Source organism: Asparagus officinalis, chromosome 4 (assembly GCF_001876935.1).
Source record: "Asparagus officinalis chromosome 4, Aspof.V1, whole genome shotgun sequence".
Taxonomy (NCBI): Eukaryota; Viridiplantae; Streptophyta; class Magnoliopsida; order Asparagales; family Asparagaceae; genus Asparagus; species Asparagus officinalis.
In genome coordinates this window covers 36,196,538-36,216,067 of record NC_033797.1, presented here as the reverse complement: position 1 = coordinate 36,216,067, position 19,530 = coordinate 36,196,538, and the positions used below count along the sequence as shown (strand labels likewise).

The following is a 19,530-nucleotide window of genomic DNA, read 5'->3' as shown; positions in this document are numbered from 1 at the left end:
ATGGAATACGAGGAAACATAATTTGAGCCATCTCAGAAAGTAGGGATATATAGCCCATGTTCTCATTCCATATCAACTTAGAGATAAGTTGGATTTTAAAACAGTAAAGTGTAGATTCATAGGATATTCAGAAGTCAAAAGGTTATAAGTTTTACAATAAAGAAAAATGTATCATTGAAAATAAAGATGCTACATTTCTAAAGAACCTAGAGGAAGAGGAACAAGTTCGAGAGAAAACAGAACCTCTAACCATAATAGATGATGATTATTACGGTGTTGTTCTCACTAATGACCCTGATATTGTGAATGAACCTAACCTTGAAAATGATGAAATACCTGTGGAAAATAATGTACCTCATCAACCGGTTATAGGCAACAAAAGGCTAAGAACACAACCTTCATGGATGGATGATTACTATTTGTATTCATGTGAGTCATCCTGTTTCTCGGTAGATACAAATATAGAGGAACAAGATCACTTCATCTTCTCTGATGCGATGAAATTGCATGAATTAGCTTTATAGCTAGAATCCATGAGAGAAGAACTTGGTTTTATAGAAAAGAATAAGGTATGAGAGTTATGTGATCTACCGAAAAATAGAAAAACCATAGGATGCAAATGAGTGCTTAAAAAAAAAATCATGATGATGGATCTATTGATAAGTTCAAAGCATGATTAGTTGCCAATGGTTACAACCAGAAGACATGAATAGATTTTCAAGAGACATATCCTCTTGTAGTTAAATTTACATCTATTAGAATTATTTTGGATATTATTGCATATATTGATTTGGAGTTATTCTAAATGGATGTTAAAACTGTATTTCTTAACGGAGAGTTGAAGGAAGCAATATATATGCAACAACCTAAAGGTTTTTAGGTGAAAGGACAAGAACATAAAGTTTATAAATTAATGAAATCTCTATACAATTTAAAACAGTCTTTTAGACAATGGTATCTTAAATTTCATGATACAGTCACAAAACTTGATTTTATTCAAAATAAATTAGATAATTATGTATATGTCTTGAAAAATAGGAGCAAATTTACTATATTATCATTATATGTGGATGATATATGCTCGCTAGAAATGACATAGAAATGTTGAATAAAATCAAGTCAGATCTCAACGAAAAATTTGAGATGAAAGATATGGGAGATGCATCATATATTCTTGAAATTCAAATAATTCGAAATAGAAAGCCTAGAATGCTAAGTTTAAACCAAGAAAAATATTTAAGATCGGTTCTTAAAAGATTTGAAATGGAGAATTCTAATCCGGCGCAAATCCCGTTGGTCATGAGAAAGAGATTATGTAAAGAGCAAAGCACTGGAGAAGGGCAAAAGTTATTAGATATTCCTTATGCTCAAGCAATTGAAAGCTTGATGTATGCAAAATTATGCACCAGACATGATATAGCTTGTGCTGTAAGTCTAGTCAGTCGATATCAAAGTAATCCAGGACCAGCACATTGAGAAGCTGTTAAAAGATTATGAAGTATATCATAGGTATATTGACTCATAGGTTAGTTTATCAAGCCGATTCGCTTGATCTCCTCGGTTACTCCGATGCTGATTTTAGATGTGATAAAGATGATAGAAAATTCACTTCGGGACACTCATTCATCCTTGGAGGAGGAGATGTTTCTTGGAGTAGCAAGAAACAATGGTGTGTTGCTAGATATACGCAAGAAGCTGAATATATAGCTTGCAATATGGTAACTATACATGCTATCTAGATAAGACAGTTTTTGATTGATTTAGATCTCAATTTGTTAGAAGGACCTATAAATATTTATTGTGATAATCAAGCATCAATTAGTTTGATCAATAGCGATGCGAATAGCTACAAAGAAAAACATATTGAGATCCAGTATCACTATATTCGAGATATTATAGAAAAAGGAGAAGTCAAAGTGACCTATATCCCTACTACAGACTTGATTGCTGATCCTTTGACAAAAAGAATATCAGCAGAATATTTTATTAAACATGTAAGTTTGATGGGACTTAGGAATAAATAAGTCCAAGTAAAATTTTATGAATAATGAAATAAGAGAACAGTGGGAGTAATGGTAAGAAGAAACATCTGATCTCACGGATAGTGGGAGGCATGTCGTTTGGTTAATATGGTCAAGTGGGAGATGTTACCTTGACTCGGACTTGTGTGACCAAATTAACGTTTCTCAGTTGAAAGAAACGTGCAAATGGGAAAAACGTGGAAAATGGGGTCGTTGAGAGAAAATCTCTCAGGGGCGGTTATGAGGGGGTGGAGATGATGAGTTTGGCCACTATAAAAGGAGGAGCGTTCTCCTTGAGAAAACACAACAAGAAAGAAAGAAACAAACCCCTAACCTGTTACCGGAGCCCCCTCAAAGAAATCCATTGTTCTTTTCCCTCTTCTCCGTTATTGATCACCTCTGTCTCCTCCATCTCCACCTCCTCTCTTCGAAGCACCACCACCTCCTCCTCGAAGCTCATCAAATGTGCTTTCTGGAATTTTTAGTTTTTTTCTTGAATTTTTTTGAATATTTATACATATTTAAACGGGACCGCTTTTTAATTTTGCGCTTTTTGCTGCTAAAGCCCCAAATAGCCTTAGCAATGTCTCACTGCCTCGCTACGATTTCCGCTTTCCACAACCTTAACATCAATATGTGTGGAAATTTGTTTAACTATTTGTGCGATTTTTATTTGCAATATCATTTTTGGTTAATTTTGGCGACTCTTAGAGCCACAAGAGAAGGATTCAGTTGAGGTGAAGGAAGTTTTATCGCACAGTCTTTTAACAATTAGAAATATGCATATTTTTGTAAAGAAAAACTTCTTAAGGTTTCACCTTCACGTTTTCAATGCCCTACAGTTTTATGCTAGAAATCAAAGTGCAGATTTTAACTGAGCAGAAACCTACTTCGCTAAGTTCAACTACCATGATCAAGATAAATTATATTTTTCTGATTTCCATTTTTGCAGCAGTAAACATTTCACAATTCTTTTGCTAGTTAGTCCTAGCGCTCTACTTTTGATCCACTAAGCAAATATCCTAGCCTCCCTCCTGTGGCAATCCTATCTTAGCCAGAAGATTACCAGTCTAGCGGGGAAACTATACATGAATAAGTGGGAATAAAAACTTCGTCATTTTCGATCATTTTCTGGAGAATATGGAGCCTTATCAATTGTCATTTAAATTTCTGAATACATTTTAATTTGAAAAGATTTGTTAATTATGTATTTATGTGAAAAATACATTTATGTTGGTCTTTTAACAAGGAAGCTCATAATAACGTCATTCTACCTTCTCATCCTGAAATATTAGATGCTGCTGTCATTCCGTAAGTTGGAAAATAAAATTCCCCAACTTCAATCTTAGTAAACTTGCTAATGTTGCATCATTTGTTGCCTATATGACGTGTCATTCTATAGTCTGTCATGATTCTAAAGTATTATTTTCTGGTTCCTTTTCTATGTCAGGTTTCCTGATGCTGAAGCTGGGGAGGTTCCTATTGCATTTGTGGTTAGATCTCACAACAGCTCACTAACAGAAGTTGATGTTCAAAAGTTTGTTGCAAATCAGGTACTGATAAATATGTACACATTAGTGTAACATTGCTTTTACAGTAGCACATGATTTCATAGCATTTGTACCTCTTCACACATGATGAAAATTGAAGAGACTGAAAATACTTTGCCTTATTAAGGAGAAACCGTAAGCAGCCTCTGGCGAGCAGGTTTTGAAAATAAATTGTACCAGCATGTGCAAATATCATATTACTCTGCTATAACCTGATACTTGGAGACTGACTCCAGTAAACTGGATACTGTATGTGGGTGATGATATTCTCCTCTTAGTCGGGAATGCAGGCCTTAAAACCGTTGATGTATCGATGTTTTAGTTTCTCTAGTCTTGTTACTATGGTTGAATATGTGTGAAAAAGAATATGCAACCTTTCCCCTTGAATCCTCATCCCCACCATTCATATTGTTATATAGGTTATGAATTTTGTTACTATTATTATTGCTTCAAAACTTTTCATATACTTGAGAAATTTATGAAATCCGATATTAGCATACCATGGTGTGATGTACAGCTTAGTCCCTGTAACTGAGAATTGCATAGCTCACTTATGAGATAATTTTTTCGTTGCTCATTCAACGTGACTTGGCTGATTAGATATGGTTTTGTAAGAATAAAATGTATGCAGACAAACACAACAGATAATCACATAACTTACTATTGTTGATCACCATTTTTTGCCTCCTCTGTCAATTATGTTTCTCCTAGTGATTGAATCACTGTTTTTCTTTTGTTTTTCTTCAATGTTTCTTATTATTGTTCCAGGTGGCACCTTTCAAGAGGCTGAGGAGGGTAACTTTTGTGAACAGTATTCCGAAATCTGCTGCCGGAAAAATTCTCAGAAGGGAACTCAGAGAGAGAGTAAGGTCCAAGTTGTAGAACCTGGGCACTACCCTCAAAACACATGCAGCAGGTTTCAAAGCTGTTCAATTCTTTCGAGAAGGCTTTTCTAGGTTCTGTTACCTGAGCAAAGAGATGTATCATTTTGCTTCCACGTCAATGTTACTTGATAAAAGATAAGATTAAAAAGAAATAATTGCCATTTGTTGCTCACGCTCCTACAAAGTCGTGCATAGCTACAGTGGAAGTATTTGGACATATGTATATAATAAAACAGCAGCGTGCACTTTTTTTATCTGTCAAATTTACCTTCATGTAAGTCTCTTCAAGCATATTCTGTGCAACTCCTACAACTTCACACAGCAATTTCACCTTTTAATTATCTGACCTAATTGACAATAACGCCATTTTCATTCTCTTTACATTGTCTGCAGCCCCTTCAGTATGTATCTGTCAGCTTTTCTAAATTAAGCTTAGCGGTACGTGTACTACTGGAATACGCTTTTAACAAGCTATTTTCACATTTTTCTTGTGACTGAGGGAGTACGTTTTTAACAAGTTCTTTTCACATTTTTCATGTGACTGACTGTTAGAACGTAACCAATATATGTTAGATCCATACAGGTTTTACCAGAGCAAAATAGATGACATAGGAAAACAAAGAAAGAACAACAAACCATAAGTAGAGGAACCATGATAGGTAATTCGGTAAGGAATATTTTATAGAAAGCCGAATTGCCCATAGCATCGAGGAGTAGCTTTGAGGAAACTATGCCCCATCTACGGTTGCGTTTGATACGCATAATAATTTCGAGGGTGAGACAACTGCAATTCTCAGAAGCGCACTCTTTTGTTGAACACCATGACTGTTACTTTAATTCGCCGACTCTCCAAAACCAGCTATTAAGGAACAAGTATAAGAGAATTGTGGAAGAAAACTAAGAGAGGATTTTAATTTTCAGTGTCTATATAGGTTCGCACGCACCAGACTAGGCGCTCACTATCACTGATACGAGTCGCCGTGCGAGCACCTTTGATCGCGGAATTATCAAATGTGGGTTGAGAAGAAAACAATAGAAAACACAAGAACAATTCAGTTGGCGAAGGAAAATACATTCTCTAGATTATGAGTAATAAAAGATTACAAATCTCTCTCTCACAATCTCACTAGAATAAAAAAATACATTCTCTAGATTATGAGTAATAAAAGATTACAAATCTCTCTCTCACAATCTCACTAGAATAAAGAACAATGTAATAAAAGATTACAAATCTCTCTCTCACAATCTCACTAGAATAAAGAACAATCTCTCTATTCTCTTTTAATACAATCTGATTGCTTAGAAACCCTAAAACAATCCTATTTATATCCCTAACAACGTGGATGATAATCTTATAAATAAACAAGCCCAAACAAACCAGGAAAATGCGTCAAAAAGAGTTCCAGACAACTTAGGAAACCCGATCCGGTCGACTGGCACACATGTCACAGTCGACCGGCCAGAGGGTTGGTTTCAAACTATGCAGGCAGAACCACGTACGGTCGACCGACCAGTGTGTCGTGGTCGACTGGCCAAAGGAATCATTCCTTACCCTGTAACGTGCACAAATCCCGTCGACCGACCAGCTTGGTCCGGTACCAGAGCCTGAGCGCCAGTTCCCTGATTTTGTTGTCTTCTTGCTTTTGGCTTCTTTCGCCGCCACCAATGGCTCTATCTGTTGGCCTTTTTGTTTTGATGGTGTTTTAACAAATAATTTACAACAAATATTACTTGTCTAGTGTTTGTGTTTTTGTATTTATTCTAGACAAACAATCAGTTGGAAGTTGGATGGAATTGTGCCATAACGATCATATCCAATGGAGGTTGGCGGAATATCGGAGTAAAGCAATACATTTCAAGTCAAGAGGAGTGACGTTGGTAGTAAAGCCTAGGGAGAGGTTGTAAATCCGAGCACTTGAGGGAGACACGGGTTAGAGACCAACACTTAGAGGGTATAGAGTGTGATTGCAAAAGTGTTGATTGTAAAGTTTTCGGTGAGCTAGAAAACCGAGTGTGAGGTGTAAACATTTTCGGGTGAGTGTTGAAAACCCGTTGTGTTAGTGGATTTCTCCCCAGGAGTGGGGAGCAGAGACGTAGGACGGAAGATCCGAACTCCGTGATCATTTCTTATGTGTTTGAGTTTGGCCTGTGCACTTATATTTTGTTTATCTCTATCGCCATTCTCTCATTGTTTAATTTATCCACTATATTATTTGTATTTGTTTATAGTTTACTTACCCTTATTTGTATATCCTTACATATATATCTTGTTGTATATCTAATTTGCTAGGATATTTGTTAATTAGTTTTTATTGGCATTAAATCGGATTAGATTAGCATAAACTCTATTCACCCTCCTCTAAGGTTTTTTCCTAGTGGCATTAGGGTCTAACACTATCCACGCTTTCATTCTCATGATACCATGAGAATCGTCTATCCTCAAGCTCCCATGAGGATCGCTAAGCTTCCGAAGCGAGGAAGAAGATACACCCGTATCAATCACGATAGCAAATTTGTGCATTCTAACAACTTTGTTATATCTAATATAACACCTATGTTATTATAAACCAAGTAAAATGTATTCATCTATGTTATTATTCAGTTAGTCAATGTGGGACTAACACGCACATATTACTAATTAAGCACAACTTTTCATCTATGGAATCCAAACCCTATAAATGCAATCTTTCCAAAAAAAAAACATTTGTAAATAAGTCCTCCATTTATTCATTTATATCAACGCTGATTGCATCGGTATGTTAGCACACAAGACTTTTTTGAGTAAACTACAAAGGAAACATAGAATAAGAACATAAACCACATCGTGCAAGATAAAAATGCAAGCACAAAAATCAGACGGATCTGACTGATGTAACCGCCGACAGTCCTCTAGCTCACAGAGCACACCACATTGCAATTATCCAGAGGATTGCTTGCCGAAACAGAAAGAGCACATTTATCCTTAATGGCTACCATCGAATCATTGAGGCAGGAGCGGCAGTCTCCAGCCTCAATATCGGTGTGGCGCGTAGAAATGCCGAGCACATTAGCCAACTGTATTGTGCAAGTACGGTCAGGGGCATTGGGCGTTACAGTGCGCATGCTTTCGAGAACTGTGAGGACATTGACTGCTATGGTACTGCGTGGATCGTATTTGTTTGAATCACAGGTAGGATCACCATCAGCAGGTGCCACAACGATAAGTGAAAATGCGAGCACCAAAAACATCTTCAGGGATGAAGATTTCATGTTTGTTGTTGAAAGGGTCAGTTGTGCTCGAGTGTTTACTGACAGTATTGAAGAACTACAGCTTACAGTTGGCTGGAAAATTTTGGGAAGAGGGGGCATTGGATAGTACTGAGGTTTTGTTGGATTCTAAAGATTGGGCTATTAGCTTTTCATGTTATCATCGTTAGATAGTATTTTTCATTTCACAGAGCAAATTAAAAGTACTACTTTCCGTGCTCATATCATATCATGTACATATAAAGTTGGAAACAGAACAAGATTGTGGTTATGGTCTGGGGGTCCCTCTATAATCCTTGGAAGGGAAATGCCAAAAGGACCTCAAATATGGGACAGAAGAGGGGACATGTGAGGTATCCTCTCCCCACTGCATGATACACTGTTGTCCCTGTAAAAACGACGAAGGAATTGAGGAAGGAATTGAGAAAAACGTGAAGAATAAGCAAAACAAGCTCCACCACACCCTAGTATGGTGTCTGCCATGGGTGTGGCAGAATATGTCCTGTCTGCCATGGGTGTGGTGTCTGCCACACCCTGGTATGACAGAATCTGCATTGTTTACCATGGGTGTGGTGTGTGCCACACCAGGGTGTGACAGACTTGTTTTTAGAATCCCAATCAGTTTGGGATTGTATTTTGTTATAAATAGAGACACGTTTTTAGGGTTTCTTTGGCTTTGTTTAGACTTTGTTTAGGCTTTGATTGGGCTTTGATTAAGCATTGATTGGGGGATATTTGGAGCTCAAAAGAGGTATTTTTTGAGCTTTTGATTAGGGTTTTATTTTGGAGAGATTAAGAGTTTTGTTGGTGAGATTAGTTTGTTTCTTCGAGTGATTTGTAATCTCAGTTTGTACTCTTTCTCTATTAGTGAAAACCCCATCCCCCTTGTCCCGTGGACGTAGGCAACTTGTCGAACCACGTTAAAATTGGTGTTTTGTTTGTGCATTGATTTTGGTTGGTTTTGGCCCTCTTTGATCGGCGTTTGGTTTGGTTCCTCGACACGGTTTTCAACAACAATTGGTATTAGAGCACAACAATTTGGTATCAGAGCTCAGGCTACGCTTGGGCTATTTAGAGGAGTAGATCGATTTGGAAAGCTCGTCTAGGGTTTCAGTTGGTGAGAAAGGTAGGATCTTTTTGGTAAAGCTTCTTTCTTTTCTCAGTTTTGGATCTATTCTTCATTTGTTTCCACACTGGTGGTTGGTGTGTTGAGGATTATGGCCGAGAAAGAGAGAGTTGAGGGTGGTTCTTCAGGTGTGAAGACTGTCCAAAGTTTGAGTATCCACTCGATGAAGATTGACGTGGAGAAGTTCAATGGCACTAACAATTTTGGACTTTAGTGATGCGAAGTCTTGGATGCGTTCAATGCGCAGAATTTGGAAGATACGTTGGAGTTGGACGGGAAACCGGACGACATTGATGAGAAGGTTTGCGTGTGGTGTGATTAGGTCTTGTCTCACTCAAGATCTAAAGTATGATGTGATCAATGAGACTTCTGCAAAGAAGATTTGGGAGATCCTTGAGAGCAAGTATTTGACCAAGAGTGTGGAGAATCGCTTGCATTTGAAGAGGAGGCTTTACCGCTTCCAGTTGAAGAAAGGAACCTCCATTGGTGATCACATGAACCACTACACGAAGCTTCTTGCGGATTTGGCGAATGTGGATGTTAAGATTGAAGATGAGGACAAGGCGTTGTTGCTATTGAGTTCCTTGCCTGACGAGGAATATGAGACGTTTGTCCTTACTCTTATTAATGAGAAGGCATCTCTTTCATATAGTGAGGTCACCACTGCATTAGTGAATTACCAATTTAGGAAGAAGAACAATGAGACTTCTATTGAGCCGGTAGCGGGGGTATTGGTTGTAAGAGCAAAGGGTACAAACCGAGGTAGAAGGTCACAGTCTAGAGGGGCACATCTTGGAATTCGTAGGAATCAGTGTGCTTGACATTGGAAAGCTAAATGCCCAAAGTTGAATGATCAAGCCAGGAAGAATAAGGGGAAAGCTATTCAGGCTTCAGAGGTGAATGTTGTCAATGCTAGTGACAGCGATTCAGATTCGGATTCTTCGGGCTACTCATTATTTGCACTGCCGTCAGTTTGTGTTGCCTACTCTACAGAGCGGATGTTGGACTCAGGTGCTACATACCACATTTGCCCTAGGAGGGATTGGTTCTCCAGCTTTCAGGAGTTGGAAAGAGGGGATTTCGTGTTCATAGGTAATGATCATGAATGCCCTATTGATGGTATTGACACCATTCGGATTAGGATGAGTGACGGAGTGATTCGGGAGTTGGTTGGAGTGAGGTTCGTTCCTCAGTTGAAGAAGAACATCATTTCACTTGGAACTTTGGAGATAGCAGGCTATAGGGTGACCTTGGTGGATGCACGTTTGAAGGTTACATTTGGGTCCATGATTGTGATGAAGGGCGTCAGAAGGAGTAAATTATACTATTTGCTTGGGAGCACAGTGATTGATAGAGCACTGACGACTTCTTTGGCTAGACTGTGACATTGTTTGGTGCTGGGATATATGATTGGTGATGCCGTGCATAGGTTGTTGAGGAGTGCTTTGACCTGCAGATGGAAGTCCTTTGAGCACATTGGGATGAGTAAGACTGTGGTGGAGTTAGGCACTTCTATCCATCGAGCGAGGGGTCTTTTAGGAGGTGTTCAGTTAGGCATTTGGGGGCCTTCCAGGAGGTATCATTGGGAGGTAATCGTTTTATAGTTTCTGCAGTTGGTGATTGTTCTAGGCATTATTGGGTCACGATCAGTTCCCGTTGGTGTAAAGTCTTAGAAGTCAACAACAATTGGAAGAAATGTATTGGCAGAAAAGTAACTCGTTGTTCTAGCTTTGGTAGGGGTCCTTTCTTGCGTTTGTGCCGAGCTCATGGCAACTTGAAACACTTTATTGATGTGGAGACTTTGGGGCGACGAGATGAGATGACCGTTTCGATGAGTCGTTCATTTCTGGAGGAGGATCGGCGTTGGTTGTCGAGCATTGGTTCTGGTTCTGGAGTTTCGACATATTTGAGTCATCTTAATCATAAGTCGTCGACTGCTGCATTAGGAGTTATTAGATCTGGTGGAGCTGCTTTAGATTTTAGTTGGCGTCGGATATTTGGTTACCCGACATTTGGTCATATCGAGGATGTGAGATTTGATCCGATTGCACGTTTGGGATTCAGAGGCTCATTTGATTATCGTTTGGGAGCTTCTGATTTTGTTCTGAGCAGGTAAAATGGGGAAGGTTAAGATGATGACCTTCGCGTGCATCATAGCCAATGGAAACAGTAACCAATACCCATTTTTCTTCTATAAACAAGGGAATAGTTGAGGTCTTTCCAAGGTAATAGAAGGCAACTAGACATTTGAATTGAAGGGCTCTTGGAAACAAAGTGCACGGGACTGCTAGTCCCGTGCACTTTGTTTCCAGCAATCTCTCTTGACAACGAAGTGCACGGGACTAGTAGTCCCGTGCACTTCGTAAAACCTCCATAGTTGCAAAACCGACCCTTTTCTTTTGAAAAGGGTCGGTTTTGCCTATTTTTTTCCCATGTGGTCGATTTTGCCCAATAAAGTTGAAAAAAGGTCGGTTTCAAAAATTTGTCCTTATAATATTTGACCACGTGCAGGCACGTACCACGCGCATTGCACGTGCATTCCACTTAGTCATACTCCATTTAAAAGCACAAATTCGAAAAAATCTTTTCATGGTCAATATTACCCTTCACTATTTTGTATATTTATTTATATCTTAATCCATCCTAATTATAATTATATCATATCCTAATCTTACGTGAACTATCTATAACTCAATAATTTAAAAAATATTAATAAAATATATACAATAGCTTTACGGTATTAGTTTGTTAAGATAAAGAAATTATATTTAGCTAATATACTATAATACATGAAGTATTGCAAAAAAAAAACCTAAAAGTTTTAAAATTACACAAAATATCCTGAAAAGTTTAAAATTATAAAAAACATCCTAACATTTCAAAACTTAAAACAACATTAATCAAGATATTAATAACAGTCTATGAAGAATCTAAAATTTACAGTTAACACTTGAATGTCAAAAAAATCATAGAAACATCCTCAAAAGTTTAAATTACAAATAAGCATCCTGAAATTCTAAAATTTCAAAATTTTCAAACAACATAAATGAATTCAAGAGATTACCATGATGCACTTGAAAATTTTTAACATTTCAAACTTAGAATAACAAACACAACATTAAGAAATTAACAGCAACCTCTGAAAACTTTAAAATTTCCAATTAACACATTCAATGTCTCAAAAATTATAGAAACACCCTCAAAGTTCAAATTATAAAAATCCACAATTAAATTCTAAAATTTTAAAATTTGCAAATAACAAAAGATGAATTCAAGAGATTACCTTTGTTTTCGTCGAGAGTCGTTTTCATTGTAGATTCCATTAAAACTTAAATTGTTTACAGAGAATTACAACGAAAAGTAAGCAAATTACAACTCTCTTGAAAAATAACACAGAAATCGTTTATCGACTCCTGTTTTGTGGGACTTTACCTGTGCCGGGAGTGCTTTGACTCGTGGACCACCAAATCACAGATTGTGAGGGGTTTAAAGATTCTTTCTTCGTTTATCGAAGTAGGAATTTTAAGTGAATATCTTATCAAAGTAAGACGATCACTCTTCTTAAGATCAAGTCAAAGCTCGAATCTTAAGGAATCACGCGAGGAACTCAATTCTTGTTGTTTTCTCTCTGCTATCTATGCTCATATCTGCTCCAATTTGTTCGATGCTCTTCGAATTGCTCTAAAAATGCTCTCTAATTTTATGAAAACCCTCTCTCTCTCTTGAGAAGAACGCCTTAAAATGCTCCCCCTTTTGTAACCGTTGTCCCTAGGGGTGAGTATGGTTCGGTTCAGACCGAAAAAACCGATCGAACCGACCGAAATTTCATGGTTCGGGTCGGTTTTGTTTATAAATCGGTTCGGGTCGGGTTGAAAAATTTTCAACCCGAATTACCCGAACCGACCGCCTCACACCCTAACCCTAAACTCATCAGACTTATCCTCATTCCGCCAGCCGCCAGCTCTCGCTCTCTCAAGTTTTCTCAGATCCGTCTGTCTCCTAGCCCTAACCTCATCCTCTGGAACTCCCTCCTCAATTCCCTCTTCAAGCAAACCCTCCATTATTTCAACCTCCTCGTCAGAACCCATTCCCCCAGATTCCCCTAAATCTCTCTCAACATTATATTTCAGTCTCTCCTCCCTCTTCTCCCCCTTCCTCCTCCCCTCTGCCACCGACGGGAGCGTCCCCGACGGCCTTGACTTCGACGCCTTCCAAGCCTTCCACCAGTCCCTCAGCGACGCCCTCCCGCCGTGCGAGGTGGCGGACGTGGACGACACGGAAATGAGGGAGGCGTTCGGGGTCTTCGACGAGGACGGAGAGAGCCTGGAGAGGGTGAACTCCATGATCGTTAGCGTTGATGGGGACGATAATGGGTTGATTGATTTCAGCGAGTCGTTAGCGTTGATGGGGACGATAATGGGTTGATTGATTTCAGCGAGTTCAAGGACATGACGGCCTCCGTCATCGTTGTTCAAGCCAATTAATTTGTGGGTTTGATTTTTATGGTGGAGATTAATTTTCCATTTTCTTAGTCTAATATTTGATCTTTGATTTTTGAATTGGTTTTGTTTGAGAGGTCCATTAATTATGTGTTCTTGTTCCTGTTAGAAATAAATGGAATAATTGAATATACAAAATCGTCATCCACTATCATGTTTTTCTCCTATGATTTTGAACTAGTTTTGTATGAAATGTATGCAATCAAGACAGTATAATTTTTTTTATTAGTTTTTAATGATATGGTCTTGGATGTGACTTAGATGTTGAGTGTAAAGATCCGAGATGGCTACTCCGCAGAAAAATTATATGGATCTTTGTTTTGTTCCTTTTTTCTTGGTTGGGTGATTGTTATAATATAGAAAGCCAAGGGCAATAGTGATTATAGCTTGCCTTCTCAGTAGAACATTTCCTCTTCAGAATCTTACCTTCTCTTTCTCTCTCTCTCTTTCCACAGGTGATGACAACATGCCTGCTGGTGGCAATCGGGAAAATGATATTGATGAATGAGTTGTGTGGGGTTCTAAGTATTGTTACTAATCTGTGTTGTGTTTAGTTATTTGGCTTGGATTGTATTGTGTTTAAATCATTCTGAAAATGTTGATGGTGAAGTTAGAACCGAACAAACCGAACCGAACCGCACCGAACCGACTTGCAACGGTTCGGTTCGGTTTTGAAAAATGGGCGGTTCGGTTCGGTTGTTCAAATTTTGGTAAAAACCGACCCGAACCGAACCGTGCACACCCCTAGCAGGTGGAGAGTGTTGATCAGGTCATTTGGATATCGCAGCAGGTGGAGGGTGATGCTACTTCACGTTGGGTGGAACTTATTCCACATACTCCAGATCATACTGCGTCATTTGGGATTCCAGCTGAGGTGGCACATGTTGGGGATCATTTGATTTCGGATGCAGATGATGGATTGGTTTTGGATTCGGTTGCAGCTGGTGGACATGATTTGGATACGGCCATTGGTTCACCTCAGATGGAGGTGTTTGATTTGTATCAGTTTGGAGCCGCTATCAGTTGCAGATCCGTTGGTGATATTAGGGAAGACTTGCAGACTTTTCTACTTGATTGAGGGCCTTTAAAGGCCATTTGGGTGAACTACATGAATGTTTGATTCCTTGGACAAGAGGATACGTAGGCAGTCAGTTTTGATGCAGCCGATTTGATGAGTAGACATCGACGTTTGGAGAGTGTTCACATTCTCATTTGGGTCTCGACTTGTTGTGTTTGAGTTCGTTGTCGTGAAGGGTTTCCACGACGTCCTGGGCATAACAAGTGAGACATTTGGTTTGGTTGATATCGGCTTAGTTTTGAAAAAACTTCGCCGAGGTGGAGAATTGTGAAAACGACGAAGGAATTGAGGAAGGAATTGAGAAAAACGTGAAGAATAAGCAAAACAGGCTCCACCACACCCTGGTGTGGTGTCTGCCATGGGTGTGACAGAATCTGTCTTGTCTGCCATGGGTATGGTGTTTGCCACACCCTGGTATGGCAGAATCTGTCCTGTTTACCATGGGTGTGGTGTGTGCCACACCAGGGTGTGGCAGACTCGTTTTTAGAATCCCAATCAGTTTGGGATTGTGTTTTGTTATAAATAGAGATACGTTTTTAGGGTTTCTTTGGCTTTGTTTAGGCTTTGAGTTTGGGATTGTGTTTTGTTATAAATAGAGATACGTTTTTAGGGTTTCTTTGGCTTTGTTTAGGCTTTGTTTAGGCTTTGATTGGGCTTTGATTAAGCATTGATTGGGGGATATTGGAGCACAAAAGAGGTATTTTTTTGAGCTTTTGATTAGGGTTTTATTTTGTAGAGATTAAGAGTTTTGTTGTGAGATTAGTTTGTTTCTTCGAGTGATTTGTAATCTCAGTTTGTACTCTTTCTCTATTAGTGAAAACCCCATCCCCCCTTGCCCCGTGGACATAGGCAACTTACCGAACCACGTTAAAATTGGTGTTTAGTTTGTGCATTGATTTTGGTTGGTTTTGACCCTCTTTGATCGGTGTTTGGTTTGGTTCCTCGACACGGTTTTCAACAACAATTGGTATTAGAGCACAACAGTCCCCTCACCTGTCCCCTCCCCCTTCCCATGTTTAGGGCCCCCCTAGCACTACTCTCCTTTGAAATGTAGGACATACTTTATTTATACTCTTCTACATTTATTTAAGCATTAAATATGGCTTAGTTATTACTGTTGTTGTAAAGTACATAAATTATTTTAGCTCTCTCCTGCTATTTTTAGATGGAGAAGAGATCAAGTTACGTAATGCGGTAATGCTTTTCCAAAGTAAAGGTGTATTTTCTTCTGAAATTAACCCTAAGTTCTGTTACAAACTAGTTCAGTTTTTAATAAGAATTCACGTGCCAAGTTGTTTTGCTTCCTTCGAATTTGTACTATGACCCCATATTGTTAAAGCACAAATTGCTCTCTTAATGTGCTGCAACGTCAATTTTTCTGGAACAAAATAGAAAAGTAAAAAGAAAAAAGAAAAATTATCTCCGTCTATTTGAAATTAGAAGTTATACTTCCTGTGCTTAGGAACTAGAAGAGCATACCAAAAAAAAAAAAAATCTTTATGCAAATTGAGCATGATATTAGTTATTGTTTTCTGTTGAAAATTATTTGTACCATGTGATATGATGATAGTGTTAGATCCTAAATTCTGATTGTGAAAACTATCACATATAACACAATATGCATGTTGAATTAAAGAGAAGCGAAATACTGAATTGCACGGAAGCGTACATGAATCCGAAGCCATGAATAATCTCTTGATTTGTGCGGTACAACCTTCCAGATCCGCACCTTCCTTCAAGAGAGTTCCCTTCAGTTTCTGTATCTCTCTCTATTCTCTCTTTGATGATGAAATATCAAAAGATAGGGATGAATTGAACATGTGATCTGGGGACCATAACCACTATTTATAGAGATAACTTAAAACAGTTATCCAATTGGTATTTTCTATTTTAGCCCATCATTAAAATAGAAATTACCCTGGTATCTACACATTAAAGGCACATATCCTTATCTGATACATTTTAAAACTCATATCTGTCTAGATCACTTTAAATTGAGTTTATCTTTATTTAACAGTTTACAATGGATAACAATTTCACATATTAGCCAAATGTTGGATTAAGGATCCAACAATCTCCCACTTGGGCTATATGTGTAACCTCATAGTTATGCATTGCACCAAGTAACCATATGAGCTCAACTTTACTATTATTACTGAAATGTATCTTTATCCAATACTGTCCATCAATCATACCAACATAGAACCAAAACGGCATTCTCTACATCTATCGTAACTAGACCCATCAATGATCACGTATGCCAATACAACTGAATGACATGGATCATGATGTGGATGTGTAGTATGGAAATATCATGCAATGTGATCTTAACATGCCTATTTCCAACTCGTCCTCTCTTAAAACTTTAGTAAGGTCAAACCATACCAAAATCAGAGTGTAAATAAACTAAAACTTTATTTCTACATAAAATAACCTCAAAATATCCATAAACTAAAATAACTAAAAAATATGTCTATATCAGAACACATAAAAAGTACAAACTCTCACTAAAACTAAATATTCTCAAATGACATGACACCCATATGAGTAGTGTGCTCATGAAACACTTTGAGTGGCAATCCTTTAGTAAGCGGATCTGCAATCATGGAGTTTGTGCCAATGTGCTCTATAGACGACTGTCTACTCTGAACTATTTCTTTAACAACCAGGAACTTGATGTCTATATGCTTCGACTTCGTCGAGCTCCTGTTGTTATTGGAATATAAAACTGTTGATTTATTGTCACAATATAACTTGAGTGGTCTATCAACACCGTCCACTATGCGCAACCCCGTGATAAAATAATTTGTTCTCCAATACAAATTGAGAACGAAATTATAGCCCGCTCAAGAACCCAATTATACTATGTGTGAAATACTTAAGCTCAATGGTTATGTGTGAAACAATAAGTATAATAAAATTTAGTTCTAGTGGCTATGTTAGTTCTAGTTGAGCCCATGTTAGTTCTGGTGGTTCTTGTGTTAGTTCTAGCTGATGTCATGTTAGTTCTAACTTCCAGCTAGTGTTATTTCTAATATAAGCGTTAGTTCTAGTGGTATGTTAGTTCTAGTTGAGCCCCTGTTAGTTCTAGCGGCTCTCGTGTTAGTTCTACATGATGTCGTGTTAGTTCTAAATTACAACTAGTGTTATTTCTAATTTAAGCGTTAGTTCTAGTGGCTATGTTAGTTCTAGTTGAGCCCATGTTAGTTCTGGTGGTTCTCGTGTTAGTTCTAGTTGATGTCATGTTAGTTCTAACTTTCAGCTAGTGTTATTTCTAATATAAGCGTTAGTTCTAGTGGTCTGTTAGTTATAGTTGAGCCCCTGTTAGTTCTAGTGGCTCTAGTGTTAGTTCTACATGATGTCGTGTTAGTTCTAAATTACAGCTAGTGTTATTTCTAATATAAGCGTTAGTTCTAGTGGCTATGTTAGTTCTAGTTGAGCCCATGTTAGTTCTGGTGGTTCTCGTGTTAGTTCTAGCTGATGTCATGTTAGTTCTAACTTCCAGCTAGTGTTATTTCTAATATAAGCGTTAGTTCTAGTGGTCTGTTAGTTCTAGTTTAGCCCATATTAGTTCTAGTGGCTCTCGTGTTAGTTCTACATGATGACGTGTTAGCTCTAAATTGCAACTAGTGTTATTTCTAATTTAAGCGTTAGTTCTAGTGAGTTAAGTTAGAACTAACATGAAGTGAGTTAGAACCAATGTAAAATGAGTTAGAACTAACAAAGAGCCCAAGAGCCCCAAGGCCCAATCAAAGACCTTTAAATATATATTGTAGCTCAAGGGGTTTGAACTCCCGACCTCCTCTCCAAATTACAAAGCTTAGCCAAGTATTAATGTTAGTTCCACTTAAAATTAGCTCTTACTTACCATTAGAACTAACATGAAATAAGTTAGAACTAACATGAAATAAGTTAGAACTAACATGAGTTATTGTTCATGATAGAGTTTAAAAAAGGGCGGGAAATTTCTCTCCATTTTTTCAGTCAGATTGTATTAATGGGACGTGACTTTTCATGTTTTAAGGAACCAGAGGCGTTTGGGGAAGATAAGTGGAGGGGCAATATCGGATTTTTTTTTAAAATACAATCTTTTTTTTGTACTGCTGACGTGGAGGGACCTTAAAATATTAAATGCTACTTTTTGGGACTGAATCACATGAGCTAAAATACAAGGGGATGGGTCACATGGAGTTCCTACTTTTGGGGCCCCGACACAATTTTCCATATATATATATATATATATATATATATATATAGAGCAAAACTTCTGTCAACTTAAGTGGACGTCCACTAAGTTTCTTATCCATTGATGATTACTTGATTGAGCTACATTGTGGATGATCCGCTCCGTTAAACTTGATCTACATATTCTAAAACCCCAACACACCAAATTTGGTGTGAAATCGTTGTGGTTTGACCCTTCATCCACTCGTATCAATTTTAACGGTTTCGAATGAATAGAACTTTTTACATGGCTCGACGGAGGGTCAAACAACGACGGGTTCACCCCAAATTTGGTGTGTTAGGGTTTTAGAATATGTAGATCAAGTTCAACGGAGCGGATCATCCACAATATCGCTCAATCATGTGATTTTAGAGGCGTCATAGGAGGAAATCCCCTCCCATGACAAGGATACGCATTAATCTCATATATATATATATATATATATATATATATAGAAAGATGAGAGGAGAGAGATGTGCGTTGTATATACATATATAAACATATGAGTGTTGTGTGTACACACATTTTGTATTTCTCTTTTATGTAATTTAGTGGTTTAATAAATGTATTCCTTAACAAAAAAAGAGGTAGTGGTACATAATTAAAAAAATGCATTGGTAGGTTGGTGTTCTGCATTCTATTCCACATATCCCAATATTTACGCGGAATGCTTTTTTTGGCTCGCGGGGACCCCGCCGCGAGCCAACTCGCGATGAGGAGGAGGGGGGCAGGCGAGTGGCGCCCCACAAAGCTGTGGGGCCACTCGCCTGCTCCCCTCCTTCCTCACATGCGAGTTGGCTCGCGGCGGGGCCCGGAGCCAAATAGCAAAACTCAATATTTAATGAGCTAACTGGGTGATCTCGGGTGTCCTTTATGATTTACAATTAGCTTTGAAAGGCCA

The 19,530-nt window shown here is 38.2% G+C and overlaps 1 long non-coding RNA gene across 1 annotated transcript; it reads left to right on the top strand.

Annotated features, from left to right (window-relative positions):
- On the top strand, positions 3,291-4,796 carry LOC109837186. Its single transcript, XR_002246212.1, has 3 exons — positions 3,291-3,332; positions 3,472-3,574; positions 4,340-4,796. It is a non-coding gene; the product is annotated as an uncharacterized LOC109837186 (long non-coding RNA).